The sequence below is a fragment of the Talpa occidentalis genome, unplaced genomic scaffold, assembly GCF_014898055.3.
Source record: "Talpa occidentalis isolate TD23 unplaced genomic scaffold, MPIMG_talOcc4v2.1 talOcc4.11, whole genome shotgun sequence".
NCBI classification, from domain to species: Eukaryota; Metazoa; Chordata; class Mammalia; order Eulipotyphla; family Talpidae; genus Talpa; species Talpa occidentalis.
In genome coordinates, this window is record NW_023601104.1 from 56,768,682 (window position 1) to 56,793,964 (window position 25,283).

The following is a 25,283-nucleotide window of genomic DNA, read 5'->3' on the forward strand; positions in this document are numbered from 1 at the left end:
CGGATTCCACTGGTAATTCAAATAGCTACTCTGGAAAGTACAGAAGAATATGCTATAGATATATGTTAAAGCAGTCAGTTCTGATTATCTTTTGAAGGTCAAGCAGTAAATCTTATTTTTTTCTTCTGTGGTAAATAGTTCATAGTTATGACCTATGCTCACTACTTAGTTTCTAATCATTTTTAATTGGAATAGCTTACCATTTATTTAATTGAATGATCCAAAGACTACAAGTAAAACAATAGTACACAACTAATCTTCAAATGCTAACTCAACCTCTAATCATTATTTGTGTTACTTTACAAACTTCTGATCTAGAAATCATTCATTCAACAATATTTTATAGAACAATCACTCTATGCCAAGCTCTATTCAAGGTACAGAAAACACATCAGTGAAATCAAATCCCTGTTCTTGTGACATTTGGGATCTGATAGAGGAAAAAGAAATGCAGTATGTTAATTATACATTGTACATTAGAAGCAACAACTGCTATGAAGAAAAATTAAATGAGGTGTCAGAAGCTATTTTTAAAATTCTATTACCATAAACCATAAAAACAAAGACTGAGAGTTTCGACTATTAAAAAAAAAAACCCTCTAAATGAGAGGGGAAACACCATGATATTAAAACACAAATAACACACTAGGTGAACAATATTTGAAGTTTAGATGGATATCTGACCTCATTTATACAAAGTGAAATTCAAATCCAATATAAGCCGAAGAAACTTCTTTTAAAAACAGATCAAAAATTTCTTTTAAAAATTCAGTTTCAAAAGTTGGAAAGCTTTACAACGGACTCAATTGTTAGGGATGAGTAGAAAAGACAGCTTCAGATTACTGACAGGAGTGTTAAATGGTGCACGCCCTCTTATTTTATCTTGCAGTTAAATTGCAGAAATACATTCGACAGCTATATTGCTCATATTTTACATGCACAAGGTTATATGCTGCAGAATGGTTTGTCTTAAAAATACAAAAAAACAAATATTGTCTATAAGGAACCTTTAATAAAATACATGTTATTCTGATATCATTAGCCAATTATCATACTAAACAAAGAATGATAAACTTTACTATTTATGTTCAATACAAAAAAATATGTATAGTGAGAAAAATGTGAATCTTTACTGCACTTTCATAGAAATGCAAAAATATGTTAATAGTATTAAGTAAATAGTAAGCCAATATAAATAGTAAAAAATTTGGAGAAACAGACCAAGTTGGATACAGGTTTAGGAGGGAGAAGTCTCTATGTACTTCATAGTGTATTTTTGTTTGTGAAATATATTAAAGAACAACTCAAAAATATTTTTCTAGGAAATAGGAATTTGTTATTTAATGGATGACTTTTTACAAAATAACATAACACATGGGAGAAATACTTCCTTCTTAAAAACAGTATATCCCTCCTGACCTAATCTATTACTCTTAAAATACATTTCACAAAAATCCTAGAGTAACACAGATGACCCTAAGTATACACACCCCATCGGGATACATACCCACCACCTGGGATTATTTGAAAAGCAAATAAAATACAGAGAATAAATTATCACCTTGATTCTCATGTACTAGCTTCAACAGCAGGTCAACTGATTTTATTCACCAAATATTACCATGGAAATTTTAATCAGCTATTAGACAATGTGACTTTGAAGTTAGCCCATGTGCAAGGATTTATATATTATTCTCTTTCCAAATACCCCCTTACTTTTCAAATTTGTTTAAATTACTCCAAATTGCAATTCCATTATGGTAGGACAACCTATATCTTTTTCTTAAGTAGAAATGAACATGTAGGCAAATAACAAAATAGTGTATTTCTTCTCTCTCTCTCTTTTTTTTTTTTTTTTTGTAACTAGATAGATCCAAAGTAACAATGTTTTCTAAAAGTGTTAGGCACAGGTCATTGTAGTACAAGATTTAAAAGAAGGCGCATCTGAGAAGAATAAACTAAAACTAAAGGCAATATGATAAACTTTCCTTCTTAAATTTTCTAAATTATGATACACTCAAAGCAAAAATGTATCATTGTCTAATGTGGACTTTAATGTATGTATGCATGTATATAGAGCAAGTGTGTAGGTAGAGATAATATTCAACAGTCACATTGCAAACAAGAAAGGATAGAGTCTTAAATGAAAGTAACATTTCTTCATCTTATTTACCAAAAAACATATCAGTAGACCTTTGTGATAAAAGAATTCTGTATCCTGGGCCTCCCTGGTGGTGTAAGAGGTTAAGTTTCAGCACAATGAAGCAATCCACAGCCACTGCAGCATGAGTTTGATTCCCCAGCCAGGGAGCTAACCCCCATAGTGCAGCAGACAGAACTCTCCTGTCTCACCCGTCAGCAGTGTATTTCAGTCAATCTGCCTGTTCTGCTCCCCACTCTGTCTCTAGTGAATCCTCTCATCTTCCCCACACCTCTGGCCTACACCCTACTTCTTATACACATATATAAATCTTTTTCAAAAAAGAATTCTATATTTTGATGGTGGTGGTGGTTATAGAGATCTACAAATGTGATAAAAATGGCATAAAATTATGTACATACATTGGTATCAATGTCAATTTTCTAGTTAACTATATATTGTACTATAGTTACTCAATTTATAACTACTGTGGAAAACAGGTGAAAAGTACACAGCATCTTTCAACTTTGCAAATTCTTGTAAAACTAGTTTTTGAAAATAAAATTCTACTGTAATGTAAATTTGCTTAAGTTAAGGATTTTAACATTCTAATTTGTGTCATGCTTGAAATATTCTTCAAATTGTGTATTTTTTCCTGTACTGCGCATAAAAGGAAATCTGTCTATACAATGTAGTATTGAAATAGACAGTTTTAGATTGCAAATAATTCAATATGTGATTAATATTAAAAAATTTGACTTTCAATCTTAATCAAAATTTAGTATTCAAAAAACTTAGTGTTAATTTTCCATTTAAAATATTAACACAGATTTTTTAACACTTTACTCGAATGAATGCTATATCACATGTGACTTACTCATCTATTTAGGAAAAAAACTTCTAAGAACTTCAACCCAAATATATAGAAAGTGTTTGGTGACTGTTAGAAACTTAGCAGCCTCATGCCTTCAGAGATTTCAAAACCAGTATTTCCATTACCAACCTGGCTATCTTTTAAATCATAATCCTGTGGGATCATTTAGACCAAAATAATGCATAGAATAAGATTATTTTTTATTGTGAAGATAGCTAATTTGGACAAAAATTCTCATTGTATTATCCCTATGACCTTTTAGGTATCAGTTTCCTTATATGGAAATTAGTTGACAAAGAATTCTGCAGCTAAAATACCATATAAAATTATCTGATTATCTGTCTCATATTGAATTGCATGTCCTTTTCATTCAGTTAGTCATAAGCAATGCCTTTGATCCAATTATTACATTTGTTTCAGTAACAAATTGACCACTGATCTTAATTTACTTAAGTTTCTATTAATACAATATGTTATCTATATATATATAGAAATCAAGTTAACATTCTTTTATTAACATTTTTCCTATTGATGCCAGAGAGCCATTGAAAATGGCTTAATATTTTAAATTTTCAATTATGGAACACATACACACAGAGTACTGAAAAAATTAGATGCTGTGAAATCCATCTCTCAGTGAGGTCAGCTAGTAATTTCTGATCATGGGGTTATTTCTGATCACGGAGCTATAATCTTGTGTCATCTGTATTGCAAAGATCTAGTAAATGAATTAACATAAGAATGCCAATGATGTTTTATACACTATAAATTATGAAAGTAATAAATTTTTAATTACTTTCATTATATCAAATTATGAGGTTTTTTTTTAAGATTTATTTATCTATGCATACAAGAGCTGGGGCACAGGCCAGAGGCGTGGGGGGGTGAGAGGATTCACCAGAGACAGAGTGGGGAACAGAACAGGCAGATTGACCAAAGCACGCTGCTGAGGGGAACAGTGGGCGAGCCAGTAGGTCTGCCATGCCATGTGGGTTGCTCAGGCCAGGGGATGGAACTTGTGCTGCAGAGGCTGCAAACAGCATTATAGATTGTGTTCTAACTCCTTGCGCCACCAGGGAGGTCCTAGTTTTAGATCTTAATGCTAAGCATGGAATAGAGTTCTTTCAGTCTTACTGTAATATATCTATATGCAGTAGGTGGCAAATCTCTATCAAAATAAGTTGTCTATTAAGCTAGAAAATTCTTTATTCATCCTAGCATGTTTACTAATATTTCAGTGAAACACATAATTAAGAACAGGAAAGTAAGGAAATCATTCAATCTGATATCAGATACATTCTTTAAAGTAATGCTAAAAAACAACCTCCCATCAACTACCATAGAACTATCTTTACTTAATTCTGTAAATCAGCCCAGAAACCCCAGGAGCCCTGCCATTGCATTGCACACCAGGATCTGCTCCAGGGAAGGCCCCACCTACCTACCTCTTGGTAAATGCCTAGAGGAATTTACCCACATACCCAACAGAAGCCCCATATACAGCAGAGAAAACCAAAAAAGAAACAATATGAAGAAAAGTACAAATGGTCAAACAAGTCCTCAGGAGAACATTACACTATAGAAATTAAAATTGCCATAATTAAGAAAATCAAAGAATTAAGACAACACAAAAAAAAGTTAGAAAAGGAAAGAATGCTGGGCCTCTCCGGTGGTGCAAGGGGTTGAGACGCAACCTATGAAGCTATCCACAGCCACTGCTGCATGAGTTCAATCCCCAGCCAGAGAGCTACCCACATGGTGCAGCAGACCTCTCCTGACTCGCCCACTGCTCCCCTCAGCAGTATATTTCAGTCAATCTGCCTGTTCTGTTCCCCACTCTGTTTCTGGTGAATTCTCTCACCCCCCACACCTCTGCCTGTACCCCAGTTCTGGTATGCATAAATAAATCTTTTTTAAAAATTCTCTGTTAAAAGGAAAAATGCTGTGAAAACCACAACCAACAAACAAATCAAGACTGATACTTTCATAATGCACTGCAGGATGGAAAAATATTGTAAGACAAATTGATGAGAGTAAATCCTTGAAAGACAATGTTACTGACCTAAAATATGTATCTAAAGAAAGATTTATTTTGGTACTAGAATTCAGATTTCCTGATGTGGTATCTGTTAACACATAGATGCTACAAAAATGAGACAATTTAAGAGTAGATTACTAAGTAATGTGCATGCATTTTGACAAAAGGAATCTAATTGGAAAAAAAAAAAGTAAGGATACAATGGCTGAGGACCTTACAAGAAATGTCCTGTAACTTACCAAGCAAATCATAACATACCTATTCATATAATAGTAATTAGCAAGATTTTAAATCCCTATTTCTAGCAAAAATTTGTCTGTCTCAACAAGGATACTCAATATTTTTTAAGTTTCTTTCAGGAAAATTAACTCTAATACAATCAGAAGTTCAGGATCTTTGCATTTAAGTACCCACTTCTTGACAAGCCTCATCAGGAGAGGATCATCTATCCTGAAAAAATATCCATATAGCCCATGATACAAGGAACAAGATGTTATTAGATTTTTGGAATTTAAGTTTTTATGACTGAAGTTTCAATAACTACCAGAGTTGAAAAGACCCCTAGTGTCATATTGAAGAGTCAGCATAAAGGACTAATTCCTTATGGTGAGAAAGCTGATGAACTTCTTATACTAAGCTTTATAAAGAGAGGGAAACTGCAACTATGGTGGACTACTTCATGTATAGATAGAAAAGTAGAGCACTAAAAGTTAGAACACAGAATAGAATATTATAGAAGAAGTAATATTGTGGAAGTTCAGCAGTATTTATCATTAATATCAGTGTCAACAGATCAGAGTCTATGAATGAAACAGGTTTGCATTTAGAAATGCCCTTAGAGCACAATGGGTAATATAAGTAATATCAGATTAGGAAAATTTAATTTAAAAATCACTTTCATGCCCCTTTGAATTACTACAATAGCCCAAGTCAATTCATCATAGCCTTTCCCCTTTTGCTTGTAAATAAGCAGCGGTAAGAAGAAATCTTGTGCTAGACTAAGCCAAAAAATAAAAATACACATTTTTATTCTTACTCTAGATGAACCTTGGTTGACTCATGTTTCTCTTTTTATCAATAATTGTGATCAAACAGATATAGCACCTTCTGTATTTAGACATACAATGACATGATTACCACTACCACCACCAATTCAGAATCATAATCTCTTTAGGAAAATTTTTTTGTAGTTTTTGTGAAAACAAAAATGTTGAGGAGACTAGCACATGGAAGAGAATAAATCTGAAGTGGATGGAAGACAAACATCTGATACTTGTCTGGGGCAGTAAAAAGGGCTTCCAATGTCACTTTTACTGAGTCTCCACTTTACTTCCTTTGAAGAAAATCTCAGTGGCCAGTTAAGAAGTGTTTGATTAACTGAGTTAAATATGAGGGAGTGTACTCTGGAGTCCTTCCTTGGCAGACTCTTCTAACCAGTCTATCTGCTATTATGCTTGCCCATATTGGCTAATGTTGATTAATCACAAAGAAATTGGAAACAATGGATTTTGGATAATTTTCTCCTTTTCTCATAAAGAGAATGAATTGTTCCAGACAGGAGGAGACAACATGCACAAGCAATTTGGCTGAATTGTAACCCAGGGTGGACTTACTGCTGTCAAGGGGGAAGTTTTTGGGTAGATAGTTCTTCTGAGTTGCCCAACTCAGTGGTTTTTCTGTTCACAGTGTCAGCTTTTTCTTGCAGGCTGAGTGGTATAATATAGACTTCAACTAGAGAAGGAATATTGGATCTATTTGATAGAATATGTTGGGAGCAAAACTTCAACACTCCCTAATTTTCAGCATAATAAGACCTCCCTTATGCTAGAATTTCTAGAATGCCAACTGAGAAGAGGAAGTATGATTTTTTAGCACAGTAATCAATAAAAGATGCAAGGCAAAGTATACAAATTTGGTTTTTAAAATATAGTAGGTACTTTTAAAAGCATAGAGTCTATCGGTCAACTACCACAGAAGAGCAATCAGATCCTTGGAGTTCAATTGGTTGTTAATCACTATAAAGCAGTGTTTGTGGTAAAACAAACAAGGCATAAAGCCAAGGACAGGCAACCCCAGACTTCCAGAAGCATAATACTCTAGTCATTTAATAACAGTAGAAGAATATGTTCTGAGATCTTTCCAGAACAAGTACAGAAAGCTGAGTGTCTCAGCGAACAGCCTCAATAGGCTCTACTCTACAATGAATGCCCACTGGCATCTCAGAAACTATTTGGAAGCCAAATAGTTTTGACTAATACATTATTCTTTTTTAATTTATACTTTCATACTTTTTATTTCAAAATAATGTATAGTCACATACAAAGACACAGTTCAAAGGCCTCATTAAATTTAGTAGCGGTGATGATGGTATACAGAATTTTCTAAGTGATACTTTCTCCTATATACTAATTCTGAATATTAAGAAATAGTCCAACGTGTAAAATAGTTGAAATAGAAAAACCTAGATGAAATTCTTTAGTTACGTTGTTATTTAGAATTAGCATAGAGAATAGTCTTTAAAGTGGTGAATTGTGTACCTAAAAATTGAGAGTTATTTCCCTCCTTAAAGAGATAAGGAAAATATTTTATCAGGAAAAATATATAGCAACTAAAAACCAAGTGAATAATGCAGGCTAGGGAAAAAAATATTCCAAAGAATAGAAAGATACCAACCATCAGTGGATTGCATTAGAATAATTTTATGAAAATATAAAATGGATTTAAGAACACTAATATGAAATAACTCAATGAGAGAAAAACAGGTAACTAAGGAAACACTTTAAAGATCAAAATTATTAAAAAATATAAACTATAGAAAGAATGAAATAAACACTATTGGCAATTAAAAAGCAAATTATTGAGAGAAAGGCTTGAATTATTCATGGTTAATTTAACAGTACACAAAGATTAATAAGTCATAAAAGTAATAAAGGAAAATTCCTTAAAAAGAAACTAATCTTCAAAAAGGACCACATTGAGTCCAGTCAAATTCTATACAAATATTCAGTATCAAGACTATTCTGAAGTAGTTTTATAGCTTCAGAAGGAAGAAAAACAATTCACATCTTCAGGCAGACAAAGTTTATCACCTTTAATATCTCAGTATGTACTAACTAGCTCTTCTTGGGATAATATATAAACTGCACTTACCAAAACATCCTGCTTATTAGCAATATATCAAAATCATGATTTCAAAAATATCAAAAACACTGGTGTTATTATGGACAGTTCCTTAAGGTTTGAGGATTTTCACACTATTTTTTCTTTCTTATTCAGCTTTGTAGTTATTTAAATACCATTTTTCAAAGCATAGAGTGTTGAAAGTAAATATCAATTCTAAAATGTTTCATTTGGGTAAGTGTGAAATAAACAGGAAGTGTTTTGACTGGCATGACATAAAGGATGAAATATGGCCTAAAAACTTAACTTCTCTTGTTAGCTCCTCTTTGCTTCTTCCCCAAACATTAGCAAGTGCCTTTGAAAAATCCATAAAAGCATCTTTTGCTTTACATTTGTTAATTTGTTGTATGTGTGTCACTTTCAAAAATGTTAAGTTTCTGTATGAGAATATTTACACTGTCACCCATGCTTTACTATCTCTTAGACAGATGAAAATTTAATCATTCCAATAAAATCCAAAAGAATTCCAAATGGTGCATGTTTCACTACCGTATTTGTTGTACTGAAAATGATTCATGTCTCAAATTTATGGCTACTCTACCTCAGATTACAATTAACATCTAAAAGACTTCTATTCTAATTTTCAATTTAACACTTTTCTAAATGGACTTTAATGAATTATGTTATAGACTATTTTCGTTCCTCCTGAATATGCTATATGTTAGATGTGCCAAATTAAAGGGTTACCACACTGGGCCTCCCCTGGTGGCGCAGTGGTTGAGTGCTGGGCTGCGAAGCTGCCTGCAGCCTCTGCAGAGCCGGTTTGATCCCCGGTCCTCAAAGAGGGTCCCGTGCAACAGACCTCTCCTGCCGCACCCGCTGCTCCCCTCAGCAGTGTGTTTTGTCAGTCTGCCTGTTCTTTTCCCCATTCTGGCTCTGGTGAATCCTCCCACCCTCCCACACTTCTGACTGTACCCAGTGCTTGTATAAATAAATAAATAAATCTTTAAAATACATATATATATAGTAAAAAAATGATACTTTAAAGGGTTACAACACTAATATTTGCAATCCAGCGTCATGTTTGTTCTCTGCTGCATATATCCTCATTTGTAATGGCAACTAACATATTTTGCATAAGGAACACAGACTCTTTAGTCTGACAGTACTGCACTGAATTTCATCTATGCCCCTTATTAATACTATGACTTTGGTTAAAATACCAAATTAATATCATTAACTTTAGTTTCTGCCTTTGTAAACAGGAGTAATGGTAACATCTTATTGCACATTTGATATAAGAATTAAATGGGACAGAAGCATTTTATCAATTCTAAAATGCCTTCATTATTTCACTATATCAGAATGTGGCTAATTAAGCTATGATACAATATATAATCACCTAATGATTTTTATATTTATAAAAAACTCATAATAATTTAGTTACACATATTTTATATATCCTTATGCACATAGAAGGAAATGAAAAGCTAGGCAAAATTGGTAAGTTACTCTTAAATCACCATCATATTCAGTGTCCAACTGAATCATTTTACAAGGCATTACCAATGAGCATTTTTTACACATTTTCTTTCATGAATTACATTGAAAAGCAGCATTTCTTAAACTTCTCCTGTTTTGTCCAGAATTCTTCCAGGATGCTGACCCCCCACTCCCTAACGTTTTCTTTAAAACAACTGTAGATTTAGCATGTGTTGCACAAGTAGTGCAGACTGAGCATTTCCATTTAATTTCACCCAGCTCCTCCCAATGTTATCATAATAGTATCCTACCAACATTAATTTTAAGTTATGAGAATTAAGCCATCAACCAAATAGCAGACTTCATTGATTTCACCGGTTTTTCCATATAGGTCTCTGTTCTGTTTCAGGGTCAAATCCAGAAAACGACACTGCATTTAGTTGCCATTGTCACTTTAGTCTCCTATGTGTGCAATCCCTCTGTCCTTCCTTGCATTTCATGCCCTTGACAACTTTGAAGAGTACAGGTTGGGTATTTTTTATTTGTCTGCTGATGACAGAGGCTCCAAATTGCTTGGCCTGATACTGTTTGTTGTTCCCACCACCACCCCCCCCACCATAAAATATCGCCATGATTTTAAATGGCCAATAATAAAAAAAAAGAATTCTCTCATTATTCTAGGTTAGAAATCCCAGTTGACTTAGCTGGTTAACTGCTCCAGGTTACACACGCTAAAAGCTGCTATCCTTAATAGAATTTTGAAAGAAGAGTCTACATTAACCCTAATTCAAGTCACTTTTGTGAATCTGGGTTCCATTTCCTTACTGACTGCCAGCTAGGACCAATTTCAGTTTCTAGAGGCTGCCTACCTTCCTTCACAGTGCCCTCCTACCTCTGCTTATAAACCAGAAATGGAGTATCGAGACCTCATGTTTCAAATCTCAGAAGTAGCTATATAATTTTTTTAAATATTTCAACTATAAAGCTGAAGATGAAAAGTAATATATAGAAACATTTTAAGTTTATAAATTTGTTCATACAGGAATATGGATTAGCTATTCTGAAACTATAGACCCCTAGGATTGAACAAACTAATAACCAGATGGCCAGTTTATCACTGACTTTATAATGATGGGAAAATAATGTGTATTCAACAAAAACTGTACTTCTAATTCTGAATGTTGATCTTTTCCTGAACTAGTGATACTAGTATGGTATTCTCTAATGCTAGGCTACAACAGTGAGCCTCAGCTCCTAGTCAGCCACGTGATCACCAAGGTAAACAACCAACATGCTTCAGTAGACTATGTTGCCAGCAATTTTACTGTGCTGGCAACCATTCTGTTTTTTCCCTTTTAGTACCAGAGTTGATTTATTACATGAGACAGTCATTTTATTATAAAATATGCTTTAGGTTAGACAATTACCCCAACGGTAGACTGATGTAGCTGTTCTGTAAGTTTAAGGTAGGTTAGGTTAGACTATCCTAATGGTATTAGGAAAGTTAGGTGTATTATATGATTTTTCTATTTAATGCTATTTTCAATTTACTATCAGGTAATTGGGACATAATCTCATCATAACTTAAGGAAGATTTATATTATAGATAGATACTGAGAGCCAGTTATCTCACTGCTGAATAAAGAAAAAAGTGACATTGATTTGTTGTCTCCACACCTAGGACCAGATCTTAGTTTCAAAACACAATTTTCTATTTTTTTTTAAACATGTATTTATTTATTTATACAAGCACTGGGTACAGTCAGAAGCACGGGAAGGTGAGAGAATTCACCAGAGCGGGCAGCAGAACAGGCAGACTGACGAAATACACTGCAGAGGGGAGCAGCAGGCACAGCAGGAGAGGTCTGTTTCACCAGTTGGGACCCTCACCGGTGGTCAGGGATCGAACCAGCACTGCAGAGGCTGTGGGCAACTTCACAGCCCAGCACTCAACCACTGCACCACCAGGGGAGGCCCTCAAAACACAATTTTCTAATTTATACAATGTAATTATTTTTATCTTACTGTAATTTATCAATGAGTACTTACAGATAGTCAAATGGCAACAACTGTACTCATTTCTCTAGTGATCTTTAGATCACATGTAATGTTACATAGAAACGTTACATTCCACATTTACAGCTCAATGCATATATTCAATTCATGTTGAAACAAGTATCTGTTGGGAAGCTCCTACATGCACAGTAAGAAACAACATCACAACCACTTTTTGGCCAAGAAATGTAAGACACTATCAGTTGTATAATTCATTCTGACTTCAGAAGTTAATAATGTGAACTAAAAGTGTGTAACATACAATGGATAATATAAATATAAATACCCCAGGGATCTCCCTGGTGGCACAGGGGGTTAAGTCTCAGCACTATCACTATGTCGGCCAGAGTTCAATCCCTGGTCAGGGAGCTAACCCACACATGGCGCAGCAGACCTCTCCTGTCTCACCTGCTGCTCCCCTTAGCAGTGTATTTTAGTAGATCTGCTTGTTCTGCTCCCTACTCTGTCTCTGGTGAATCCTCTCACCCCTTGCAATACTGGCCTTTACCTCAGTTCTTGTATGCATAGATAAAAACAAATCTTTTAAAAAATATATAAAATACCCCAGATATACTTATCAAGTCTGACTAGATCATAAAAACGCATCCTGCTTCCTATACATGCTCAAAGACTAAATCTTACTTCACTTCACATTTAAAATACTTGCCTAGTGCAACTCTACCCTATGCAACACTCACAAAAATAATAATTATCAACAACACATATATGTGTGTGTAAATATATATATAAATATATATAATTTGACATTTTCCAACAATTCAAATATTGATAAAACATGAAATGAAATTCATTTCAAGGTAGACTTATAATTATATAAATTGGCAATTTATTACACTGAAATTACATACATATACACATGCTTGTACATACTTTGCACACAAATTACTTTTATACATGACAGCTAAAATAGCTTACATATGTATTACATAGGAAAATTTCATCAGCAAACATACAAAAATTTAAACTTTAAACCAATTTAACCTAGATTCTATTATGCCTATTCATTTATTTCTCCTTAAATATCACTATCATTAAATTAGTCTCTAAAAATTTAGTATCTAAATCTATTCTTATTCATGTGTTATAAATTTTTCAACATGGGCTCCTCTCTTGGAGTTCAATTTGTTGATCTCAGTACATAATGTTCTCACATTGGATGAAGAGTTAATTAATAGCAATGTGTGCCACATTTCCTCCACAAATCCTAAGTAAGAATGCTTCAAAGGAACAATTCATAACCTTATACAAAAGTACATAATAATTTCAACTAGAATTAAGCCTCACCACATACAGTTCCTTTCCATTATCAACAAATGATTACTGGATGAACAAATGATTGCTTGGCAGTAATTCTGATTTTAGGAAAAGGAAGCTTTTGAAAATATCTTAACTATAGAATTTTAAATGATGGTTTATACTGTGTATATGCTTTTCATTTTGCACAATTTCATTACTGATCTGCTTATACCACTGTTTCTTTCTTGTCTAAGTTACTAGCTTGAATTCATTTGGAATGCTATTATTGCCCTAAAAAGCAAATGGTTTGTCTTTGAGTAGCAACTAAGCTTTAGAAGTGTTTGTCTGTAATGAAACAATGCTACTAACATCATTATAAATTTATAAAGTAGTTTTATCACCAGAACAGGAAGACCTAGACAATTTTTATTCATATAATGGCAGCAGAGCACAGAAAAACAAACATGGATTGTGGCACAAAAAGCCCCTGGTTGTAATTTCATGTGACTTTCTAGCTATATGGTCTTCATCATGCTATTTAACTGTTCCCTTAACTTCCTGACCCATGCAAAATAGGAAAAATATTGGCACACCATAGCATAGTGGTGATCATTTACTATCTTCACAAATATAAAGTTCATGATGTAACAGTGCCCAATGAGTGGCACTTTATGCATTTAAATGATTCATAATCCATACAAATAGAGGCTTTCTTTTCACTTTTGACTATTATGCATGTCAAAGAGTAGACCATATGGACTTACTTGTAAATTACTTACATATACCATGCATTTGAATTTTTTTTTTTGCATTTTATTTTTTATTTTTTTTAAGATTTATTTATTTATTTATTTATACAAGCACTGGGTACAGTCAGAAGCGCAGGAGGGTGAGAGAATTCACCAGAGCCAGAGCGGGGAGCAGAGCAGGCAGAAGGACGGAAGCACACTGCTGAGGGGAGCAGCGGGCAGCAGGAGAGGTCTGCGCGCCATGTGGGACCCTCCTCCAGTGGCCGGGGAGCAGCCGGGAATCGAACCAGCGCTGCAGAGGCTTCGGGCAGCTTCGCAACTGCTGCACCACCAGGGAGGCCCCATTTGAATTATTTTTTAACATTTAACTTTTTTGTCTATAATCAGTAGCACTAATGAACACAACATTTCCTCAATGGCAGGGACATTCTTCTACAGTCTTTATAGGTCTTGTCTTTCTAATAAAAGTACTAAGAGCTTAAAAAATAAATCATAACAAAATCAAAAAAAAAAAAAAAAAAACCAACCACTTGAAGTGTTGTAACCAGTGGAGATTTCTAAGACTGACATACATTTTCCCATAGTACATTATTTGCAGTTGTTTTTGCAGTTTGATGGCTGTTTTTGGCTTAAGACAATGTGAAAAAGCTCTTCCTGCCAAACCAGATTGTGATGGCTTTGCCCCAATGCCAACATCATATTCTTTCAGCAAAAACATAACAGATTATAGTCACAACAGATATGTGGATGTTGAGAGCACTCAGATCTCAGAAATAGGTATGTTGTATTTAGAATAAGCAAATAATGACAAATTAGAGTGTATCTGAAATAGATTTTAGGTCTTCCAACCTCTAGATAGGTTCTGACAAATAATTCTTTGCAATTGGAAATAAGTGGCACATGGAAGCCACTATTTTGCTGCCAAATACAGCAGACAGAAGAGATCAACGAACAGCACAGAACTCTGATAATGGGTACAAAGGAGAAAATGCACAAACTCCTTAACTTCACCTGACAAAGAATTATCATATTTACTAAGACTGAAAATCAAAGTAGGCGCAGCAGACCTCTCCTGTCTAGCCCGCTGCTCCCCTCAGCAGTGTATTTCAGTAGATCTGCCTATTCTGATCCCAGCTCTCTCTGGTGAATTCTCTAACCCCCTACACCTCTGGCCTGTACCCCCGTTCTTGTATACCTAAATAAATAAATCTTAAAAAAAGAAAATCAAAGTAACATTTACAGCTTATATATAAATAATTGTACATTCTTTTAATTCCTTTCTGAGTTAAAATAGTAAATGAACTTTTTAAAATGACTTATTTATAAAATATTGGGTTTATAAACTTGGATTAAATTTCATTTGATGCAAATTTTAAATCCACTGCCTAATTCCTTTGCAAAAATGGACAAACAATTCTTACACAGTCAGCATTCCATGTGGAATTCTCTTTCTCCTCTCCAGCTACATAATATACTATACAGGTGTGATCCTGCTCATAGAAGATGACTGATTAGATTTTATTTAAGTGGAACATATGCACAAAAATCTGACCAGTCACATTTTTTAAATTCCCCTATTTCTTTTTATATCCTTATATTCTTTCTGTTTTCTAACTATGTACATATATTGTCCTGATTTTTCCTGAAAGGTCAACAGAAGTAGAAATACTTCAATAGAAATACCATCTTTTTACAGATTTGTTAAAAGTTGTTTAAAGTCCATTAAATATTTTGAAATTAAAACACAAAAATGACATTGAGAAATGTATTTTCAGAATACATATCAGTGTATAAATGCCTATATTAGTTAAGACATATGTAAGAAACTATACTAGGTTTCAAAATAGGTGCCAAATTTAATCCTGCTTGTTCAAAATGTTTTGAACTGTTGAAAATAAATTCTATTCAAAAAACACATCAGGGCCTCCCTGGTGATATAGGGGTTAAAGTCTCAGCTCTACCAAGCCATTGCCAAGCACTGTGGCATGTGTTCCAGGAGGCAGCAGACCTCTCCTGTCTAGCCCTTTGTTCCCCTCAGCAGTATATTCAGTATATTCACCTGTTCTGCTCCCCACTCTGTCTCTGGTGAATCCTTTCACCTCCCCCACCCCATACCTCTGGCCTACAGCCCAGATCTTGGATGCATAAATACATCTTTAAAAAAAAAGGGGGAAAAAATCTGTTTTTTGCCAAAAGAAAGGCAGTTTGATGAACAGTCAGTAAATCCTTAATAGGCACAGAAAGAGAAATTACTTCAGTTACATACATAAGATACCTGAGCAGCTAAATTTTAGAACTAGGAGCTAAGATTGTTAACACTTATATTTGGAAAAACATATAAAGACCAACCTGTTTTGGTATGCAGCAAAAAGAAGTCAAAACCATTTTTGCTTTAGAAAAACTCCTGAGAACAGAGGAGCTACATAGCCAACAAATGCACTTTCTATGCCCAAGACTTTATTTGTTACTGTAAATCACTAAAATTATAGCTGGAGGGGACTTAGGAATAAGCCATCCAACCCCCTCATTTTATTATAAAAAATGCATTGGAATTGGAATTTCCTAATCAGTATTTAATCATTCAGTTTCCTTAAGTATGCCATTTAACCTCACTTTCACATTCAGAAAACAGAAGTATCTACTTTTCATGTTATTAGGACAACTGCACTAGTTTTCTACTACTAATATAACAAATCACAAATTTGACAACTTAAAACATATTAATTACATTACAGGTTTGCAGGCCACAGGTCTAAAAGGGACATGCTGTACTGAAATCAACATATTAGCATCCTTTAGTTCATCTTATAGGTTTAGGGGAGAAATCTTACCTTTTCTAGCTTCTAGATGCTTCCTGAATTTCTCTGACGCTGGCGTCCTTCTTCCAGTTCTGATACTAATGCTCAGGCCACGCCAACCTCTCCCTTATAAGTACCTTTTTGATTATATTGGACCCACCTGGAAAAGCCAGGCTACTCTCCCCATATAAGGGTCAGCTGATTAGCTGTTATTTATATCAGCAACCTCAATACCCCTTTTCCATTTAACAATGTATTCAAAGGTTCTGGGCATTAGGACATGGACAGCATTCAAGGAGCATTATTTTGCTTACCATTACAACTACTCCTATAATACATCATAAAGTGTTTTATTCATTTAAATAATTTCTGTTAGGAGAAATAAGGAAGCAGTGGTCAAGGTCTCATTGTCAATCAGCAGTGGGACTCACCAGGGGCCCAGATCTCCTAGTATTTCACCAAAATGTTCTACACTGAAACAAGGGATTTGGCACAAAGAACATATAGACAAGAGCATAAACTTGGCGCTGATGCAGTATAGGCATCTTGAAACTGTCAGTTTTAAGATGAGCTTCTGACATCAAACTGCTTAGACTGATTGTAGTTCTGCATTTACTTATGTATCTATTTTTTATTGATGTAACATTGCATTATAACATAATGTCAAGTGTATATCATTGAGAAACAACATAGCTACATATTGCATTTACATTAAGTTTACAATCATTTAATTCTGAGAATTTTTGTTAGTTTCTTAATCTCTCAGTGGCTTATTTTCTCTCTCTGTAAAATGCAGATATTACCTCAGAGGTTTATTGAAAAAGTTAAATGAGGAAATTCATGTAAAGTTAGCAAAATTTATATAGTATCTGACACACAAGTGCTTGATAGATGTTAATTGTTCCTAATGCCCTAGATAAAAACATTCATTTGGCAGTCACAGAATAGCTAACCAAGTACTGAGGCACTCTGGAATATAAACGTTTGATTTAGACTTATACTATGGCCTTCAGAAGTGTATAGTTCAATAGCGATATAAGTTAAATGTATTTGCTTAAAGCCTAATTAAAGTATTTTCATATGGACACTGGCCTTCTTCAGAATGTCTTCTAATCTTTTAATTACAAAGAGGTAAAAGCCACCAAAGTCATGCGGAAAACCTATAAAAACAATTGCTTACTCTGACGAATCCAACGGCTTCTAACTGACTTAGTGTAAAAATAAAATTATTGGATCTATGAGAATTATATAAGATCATTTTTAATTATGTGTATTTCTATAAGTATATATGAGTGTGTGTATATATATATATATATACATACATCATCCATAATACAGTACACACACACATTAAACCAAGGTTAATTTACATATACTAAAGAGCTATATACTAAAGAGCTATACTGAATTGATTTGTGAATGTGCGTTGTGACAATAAGGGTATATTCAGGATACTGTGTAGATCCTTTCCAGCATTTAAATATGGTAGAGTTTACAGTGAAACTCTCCAAGAAATGCCTTATAGATTTTAAATGGCAAGAGTACAACAGATCCTAAAGTGAAACAGTGATCTGGTGGTCATAGTGGGTAAACTAAGAATGTGACATTTTATACAGCTATAGGGACTTGATCCCCAAAATAAGTGAAGATAATTGAATAATAATGTGAAACATCTATTCATTGAATGAGTTATGCTATTGTGCATTATCAACAGAAGATTTTCATCAGGTTTTCATCAGGGTAAGTGTTTATGAATGAATCAAAAGATTTACCATGTTTTTCGGGTGGGAAACAATATTTTAGTAGTTAGCTTTCCCAAATTCATTTTAATTCCAAACAAAATCACAACAAAAGAACAAGATTTAAAGACCATAACAGATTGATTTGCATAAACCAGATGTGCCTGCAAATATGAAATTATTTTCTAAGAAATTCTGGAGATAGGATCTATAAAAAATGTTAACTAAAACATTGTAGAGACTTCCAGTTTCCAATCCTGTACAAAAGGAGTTTTGAAGTCGCCACTCTGCCTAACAACAAGAGCTAGACAAGATTGAAAAGTCAACAATTTTCTTGGATCCATAAGAAAGGGGAAAACAAAGAGCACACCTCTACCCCCAAGGCTGAAGTTTGAATATAGCAAGTTAAAACTTTCTGGAGTAGATTCATGAGCAGAAATTGTCATGAGGACCAGCACTGAAATAAGAAAAAACTGAACTGTAAACTACAAATTGCTGGAAGCTGAGTACACAGAATTCTGAGAGTTACCAATTCTAAGGTAACCCAGTCATGAGGAGTGGGGACTCTATAAAAAATAAGATTTACTTAAAGATACAGATCAGATTCCCACAGCATATATGACAGAAAAATTTTCTCTTATTTTATGAACAGAGAACAGAAAATGAAACTTTGGATAATGTGAGAACATTTTGTTGCCCTCAGCAGAAACTGATTAACCAGACATTTGATGGATCAAAATCTAACTGTCCTGGGGAAGGAAAATGCCCAGTTCCAGATGATGTAGCTTTCTACCTTAAGAAGGGAAATACCCAAATATAGCTTACTGCACCCACCTGTTTCACCTAAGAGATGAGAAAAATGAAAAACACTAGTTAAGTTCATGGTACAGAGGCATTGGCTCACTAAAGATGGAGACCTAATCCTCGAACTCCAGAATACCCCCTCCTCCCACACCTCACCACCACATAATTAAGGTAGATTTGAGCAGTGTTCCTTTTTTTACTTGTTACATCATGTCTGCTATCAAGAAAAAAAATTACAAAAGCAAAAGACACAATGGAAGAGACAAAGTGAGCATCAGAAACAGATGTGTCAGGGATGTTGGAATTGCCACACCAGGAATTTAAAACACCCATGATGAATATGCTAAGGGCTCTAGTGGATAAAGGAAACAGTATGAAAGAACATATGCATTATGTAAACAGAGAAATGTAAATCCTAAGAAAGAACAAAAAAAAATAAACCCTAGGTAAAAACATTGTAATACAAATGAATAATGTATTTGAATGGCTTATTAGCAGACAAGACAACGATCAGGAAAGAATCTCTAAGCTAGAGTAGATGCCTCTAAAAATGAAAGTAAAGCAAACAAAGGTTTTGAAAATACCTAAAAAGGGCCTCCCTGGTGGCACAAGGGGTTAAGCACAGCACTGTAAAGCTGTCCACAGCCTCTGCAGCACAAGTCGATCCCTGGCAGGCCAGGGAGCTACCACATGGAGCAGCAGACCTCGCCTGTCTCATCGGCTGCTCCCCTCAGCAGTGTATTTCAGTCAGTCTGCCCATGCTGTTCCCTGCTCTTTCTCTGGTGAATCCTCTCAACCTTCCCTATCCCCACATCTCTGGCCTGTTCCCCAGTTCTTGTATGCACAAATAAATAAATCTTAAAAAAAAAAATACTTAGAGTGATGAAAGAAAAAAACACTAACCTAGAATCCATACCCACACAATTATCACTCAAAAGTGAAGAAATTAACACTTCTCAGAAAAACAAAAATTGAGGAAATTGTTGCCAATTAATCTGACTTGCAAAAAACGATTAAGTTCCTTAGAGACCAGGAAAATTACGTAGGTCAGAAATTCAAAACTATACAGAGAAAGGAAAAGGATTTAAGTTTAAATAAGTGAATATAAAATTAAAACTTTCCTTGGGGTCTCCCTAGTGGCACAGGCAGGTGAGCACCACACTGTGAAGCTATCTGCAGCCTCCACTGCACGGGTTGGATCCCGGCTGGCTGGTGAGAATCCCACATGGCGTGGCAGACCTCTCCTGTGTCCCCAGCTGCTCCCCTCAGCAGTGTATTTCATCAGTCTGCCTGTTCTGTTCCTGCTCTGTGTCCAGTGAATCCTCTCACCCTGCTGCACATCTGGCCTGTACCCCAGTTCTTGTATAAAAATAAATGTCTTTAAAAAAATACATATTTTACATACACATATTTTACAACTATATATTTTACACATACATAGTTTACATATACACATTTTACATATACATAGTTTACATATACATAGTTTACAAACACAAATACATATTTTCTCTTTCTATTCTTCTTACTATCTGCAATATATTGTACCTGGAACTTGACACTGTCACTAAGGATGATGGAACAAAAAGAAAACTCTTTCTGGGCTGCTACGTTTTCCCTGGACTACCTACTTTCAGACCACTCTTATGCTAGAAAATTAAAACTCTTATTTGTCTGCAACACACAGAATAATGCAATTCTGGTTGACATACAAACCTAGTAAGCATTCAACTTCTACTTCAACTGTTTTTCCAGAGGCCTTCATGGATTCCTATATATCTGATCAAAAATGGCAACCTTTATTATTTTGTATTTTGTAACTATAATAATCTAACATCAGGTAAATTTATGCTTCATTTACTTAAACAGACCCTCACAAAGCTGTGTGCTTTCGGAGTACAAAAATAGTGAGTATTTTTGCAATATTTACATTCTTTATGATGTTTAAGATATTATGTTCCTCTTAGTAAATGCACAAATACATTTTATTTGAGGAATAAAGTAGAAAGTCATAGTGAAATAACACAGAAGATATGACAAAAGTATACTTAAGAAACTCAGATATTTTTTCTTAATCATAAAAATACTTTGTTTTAGACAATTATAATAAGAAAAAGAATATAAATCTTGGTATCATATTATTTGCTTTTCATTTTACCTTAGAAATGCAATGATGATTTGAAAATCTATGTATTACTAAGGGATTAGTAACTGTTGGCATACCCTAAGGCACCAGCACTTTCTAGCATCCATTAATTATCACAAAGGTGATAGAAATGCCATGAATCTTCTGAACTTGAAAGAGTTATTTTTTTTCCATACAGAAAATGCTCAATTGGGGCAAAAAAAGAGGAAGTAGGTAAATCTAACTTTGTAACTGACAGTTGAATTGAGTGCAGGAGTTATTAAGAAATGAATTCAACAATTTTAAGTTAAATCCTCCCCCTTCATTTTGTTTTCAGCCTAAAAGTAGATCATGGGAGATTTTGTAACCATTTGAACCAGTCAAGCAATCTTCTCAGCAACATCCATTATAACTTGTTTTACCATCACCATCATTTATTAAAGAATTGTTACCACACCATAATTTCAATAGTATAGTAAATTAGATATTGGATATCCAATTTCTACCTGCTTCTGGTTGGTTATCTATCAGTGCAAGTGAGGAAAACTAAGAGGTGATTCATAAGCGCTTATAAACAGTATAATATTGACTATTACCTTTCCTTTTATTCACCAAAATTTAGACTGACAGTTTCCTTTGTCTCTAGAGCAAGAAGTACCCAAGAATATTTGCATCTCCTCTGAGGGCTCCTTCACAAAGACAAGTAGTTTTAATCTTTCTCTGCTGAAAAGATGTAAAAGAAATATCCTCTTATATATAGTGAGAAATAAACAGCTCTCCAAGAAAATCAGAGACCTGTAGTGTAATCTACATTTCATCCTTTAAATCGGTGAAGTTAATTTTAAATCGGCTGACCATCTGTACCTTGGTAGATACAAATGTGATTCAATTAGAGAATTTCCAGAGGCAAAATAGTTGTATTTTTTTAAATAAAAAGGATGAGGAAATTAAATGGATAAATCATTTTTGTTGGAAATGATTTTGATTTTCCAACACTATGAAGGTCAAACATTAAACTGGAGCATAACCGTGTTGCTTATAGAATTACATTGACACAAAGATACTGAATTTCCATGAAAATAAAATGTCTAGATTCCACAATTCTGATTAGCATTTTAATTACATTTTGAGATCGTGGAGGAGCTGCAGTAAACTACTGAGTATCTTCACTCTTTGAGATTTCTATACACCTTAACAGGTATTGTAGATTCTGGTTTCAGGTTGTCATAACAGATGCTGGACAACATATGGATACATCTGGAACTTATGAAAGTCAAATGGAACACAGTGTTCAGTCTTTGTTACAATGTTGCTGTTCTCTGGACTTTGAGCCACTGGCCTTTGCTGCCTATAGTGGTGGATTTTAAGCAGCTTTTTCTGAGTCCAGCTTACTGGGAGACAAATAGCTGCTCACCGCCATAAATTTATCATTTTAATATTCAGATTGAAACTCTGATGAATCAATTAAAGCTTTCTTTACCATCACAATAGACTATAACACCATTATTCTTAACAAAACGACACTTTCAGATCTGTTATAGCATAGAATACAGAAATTTTATAAGGTAAATGTGAAAATGAATAGGTCAATTCTAGAGAGTCAAGGAGATCATAAAAAAGATCCAGAAATTGAACACTTGATAAATGTTGGAGGCGGGATTCAAAAATAGTCTGTGTAATTCTACATTCAGTGTGTTTGCCCAGTGACTATCCTTTCTCATAAATGTTTACAAATGGTGAGAAAGAGAGAAGAAAAATAAGATAGCATGAAAGAAAAGGGAAAAAAGATACAAATTGCTTAACACAGGGTGTGAGGATAAGAGAAACATGGACTCATCGCTCCAGCTTTTTTTTTAATATTTTTTTTAAAGATTGTTTATTTTTATACAAGAGCTGGGGTACAGGCCAGAGGCGCAGGAGGGTGAGAGGATTCAGCAGAGACAGAGTGGGGAGCAGAACAAGCAGAATGACGAAACATACTGCTGAGAGGAGCCTGCGAGGCAGGAGAGGTCTGCTGCACCATGTGGTCATCTCCCTGGCTGGCCAGAAATGGAACCCGCGCTGCAGGAGCTGCGGACAGCCTCACAGTGCTGCGCTCAACCCGCTGTGCCACCGGGGAGGCCTCCAGCTTTTAAAACTGATGTCATTGCCATGTTACACTGAATCTTTTCCTAGAATTTGGGGAGATACCAGATACTTCTTCTAATTGGGAAACTCATATCTCTTCTCTGGCAGTTGCCTACAAAAAGAGATTAATATTTATCTAAACCTTTATAAATATTCCTACTAGGATGATGAAATACTTTTGTATAGGACAATCTCCAGACTCATGACAAGACATTCCTGGGTTGTAAAACCTGCAAGACTACATTTGTCACCAAGGGACAGAAAAATAATTTATAAGTTTTCTAAAGTGCACACTCTCAGAGGAGGAAGGTCAGAGGCCTATAGTCAGGAATTAATCTGTCTAAAGTTCAGTAATGCTGAGGTAAACATTAAGGACTTCCTGGTCAATACCAAAACTTTATTCAAATCTTTTCATTTTTTTTCATTAAAAGAAAAAAGTGGGGTGTTGCACATCATTGCATATGTATATATTGCAAATTATTTGTGAAAATGAAAAACTCTTATACTTAATTCACTCATATTTTCAATGACATTTAAAAATTTGCATCATTATTATATGTTAATGGCAACATGTACATTATAGGTGCTTTGAATATATATGAGATGTTACTAATTAGCTGAAGCAAGTGATACTGGATTACTAAGTAATAACATTGAACTTACTAGCATCCTGGGGACTTTTACAGCCTCAAGCAGATGGAAGGGTTTTTAATGTATGTTGATTAAAATTGACATAAAATTTCTACCTATTCCCTCCTGTTTTTCCTTCTTCTTTACCATTGCATTTGCTTTCCCAAATATTTTTTCTGGTAAATCCTATATACTCATTGCTAATATTCTTCTTTACAGTCTAAAAATAAGAATACCACTACAGTAATTAAGCTATTTGCTTTTCTGCTGTCACCTATTTTACTCTGTTATTGTTATAGGTAACAATATAATGCATGTTCTGGTATGTTTCCTTTTTTAATTTTAATATAGGCGATGATGCTGAGACAAATCTATGGACTAAATATTTCACATACAGTATAATACATTTTTATGACAAAATATTTTATCTAAATTTCTTAAAATGATAAATCTATGTGTGAATGCTATCTTTCAGCTCTTTTGTAATAAATTTACAAATATTATTGTAATATTTTATTCATGTAGTTATTATTGTACCTGTTATTTTTCTAGATATTGATACTTTAGTACATATCCACTGGTCAAATTTAATTTGACATCTAGTCCCATAGTTTCACTGAATATTTTACATATTTATTCAACAAATATTTATTGAACACCATGTATGTATCAGGCATTGTGATAGTTATTGAAAATACATACCGTATAATAAAGTAGTGTCTTTATTCAATGAATATTACGAAAGTTGTCAAATTATGATAGCACAATAAAAAATTATGGTGAAACAATAACAATTGTTCTATAGATATTTGTTAAATTCAATATAATCACAGAAAGCAAAGTGGTTAGGACAGGGGAAGGGAAGGGTTTTCACAGAAAATATATGTAATTTAATTATCTAAGTAATGGAAGCTTTCTTGCTGTCTTCCAACATACAATGAAAATGGAAAAAAATGCATCATAAATTCATAGTAAGAAAGAGTGAGGTTCTTCCAGATTTTGAGAGACACTTATCCAGGAGAAGCTAAAGTAGGCTAGCCAAGATAAGCAGTTTTGCTACTCTGCCAAAGGTCAGCGCAGTATGTGGTTTGTATTACTGAACATCCTATTATGAAAAAATTATTTCGCTAATTATGCAAAAAATAAGTATTCAAAAAATTTAGAAGATGGATCAAGAAAATAAAGTAGATAAGACCTGCTCATATATCTTCAAAATGTTCACTTAAAAATATTTTTTACATTTAAAAACAGTAGCATGTTTTAATGATACTCAAGAGTAATCAAGTCATTTTAAAATCCAAGGTAGTTTTTAAAATATTTGAATAAAGTTGCATAAATATGTCAT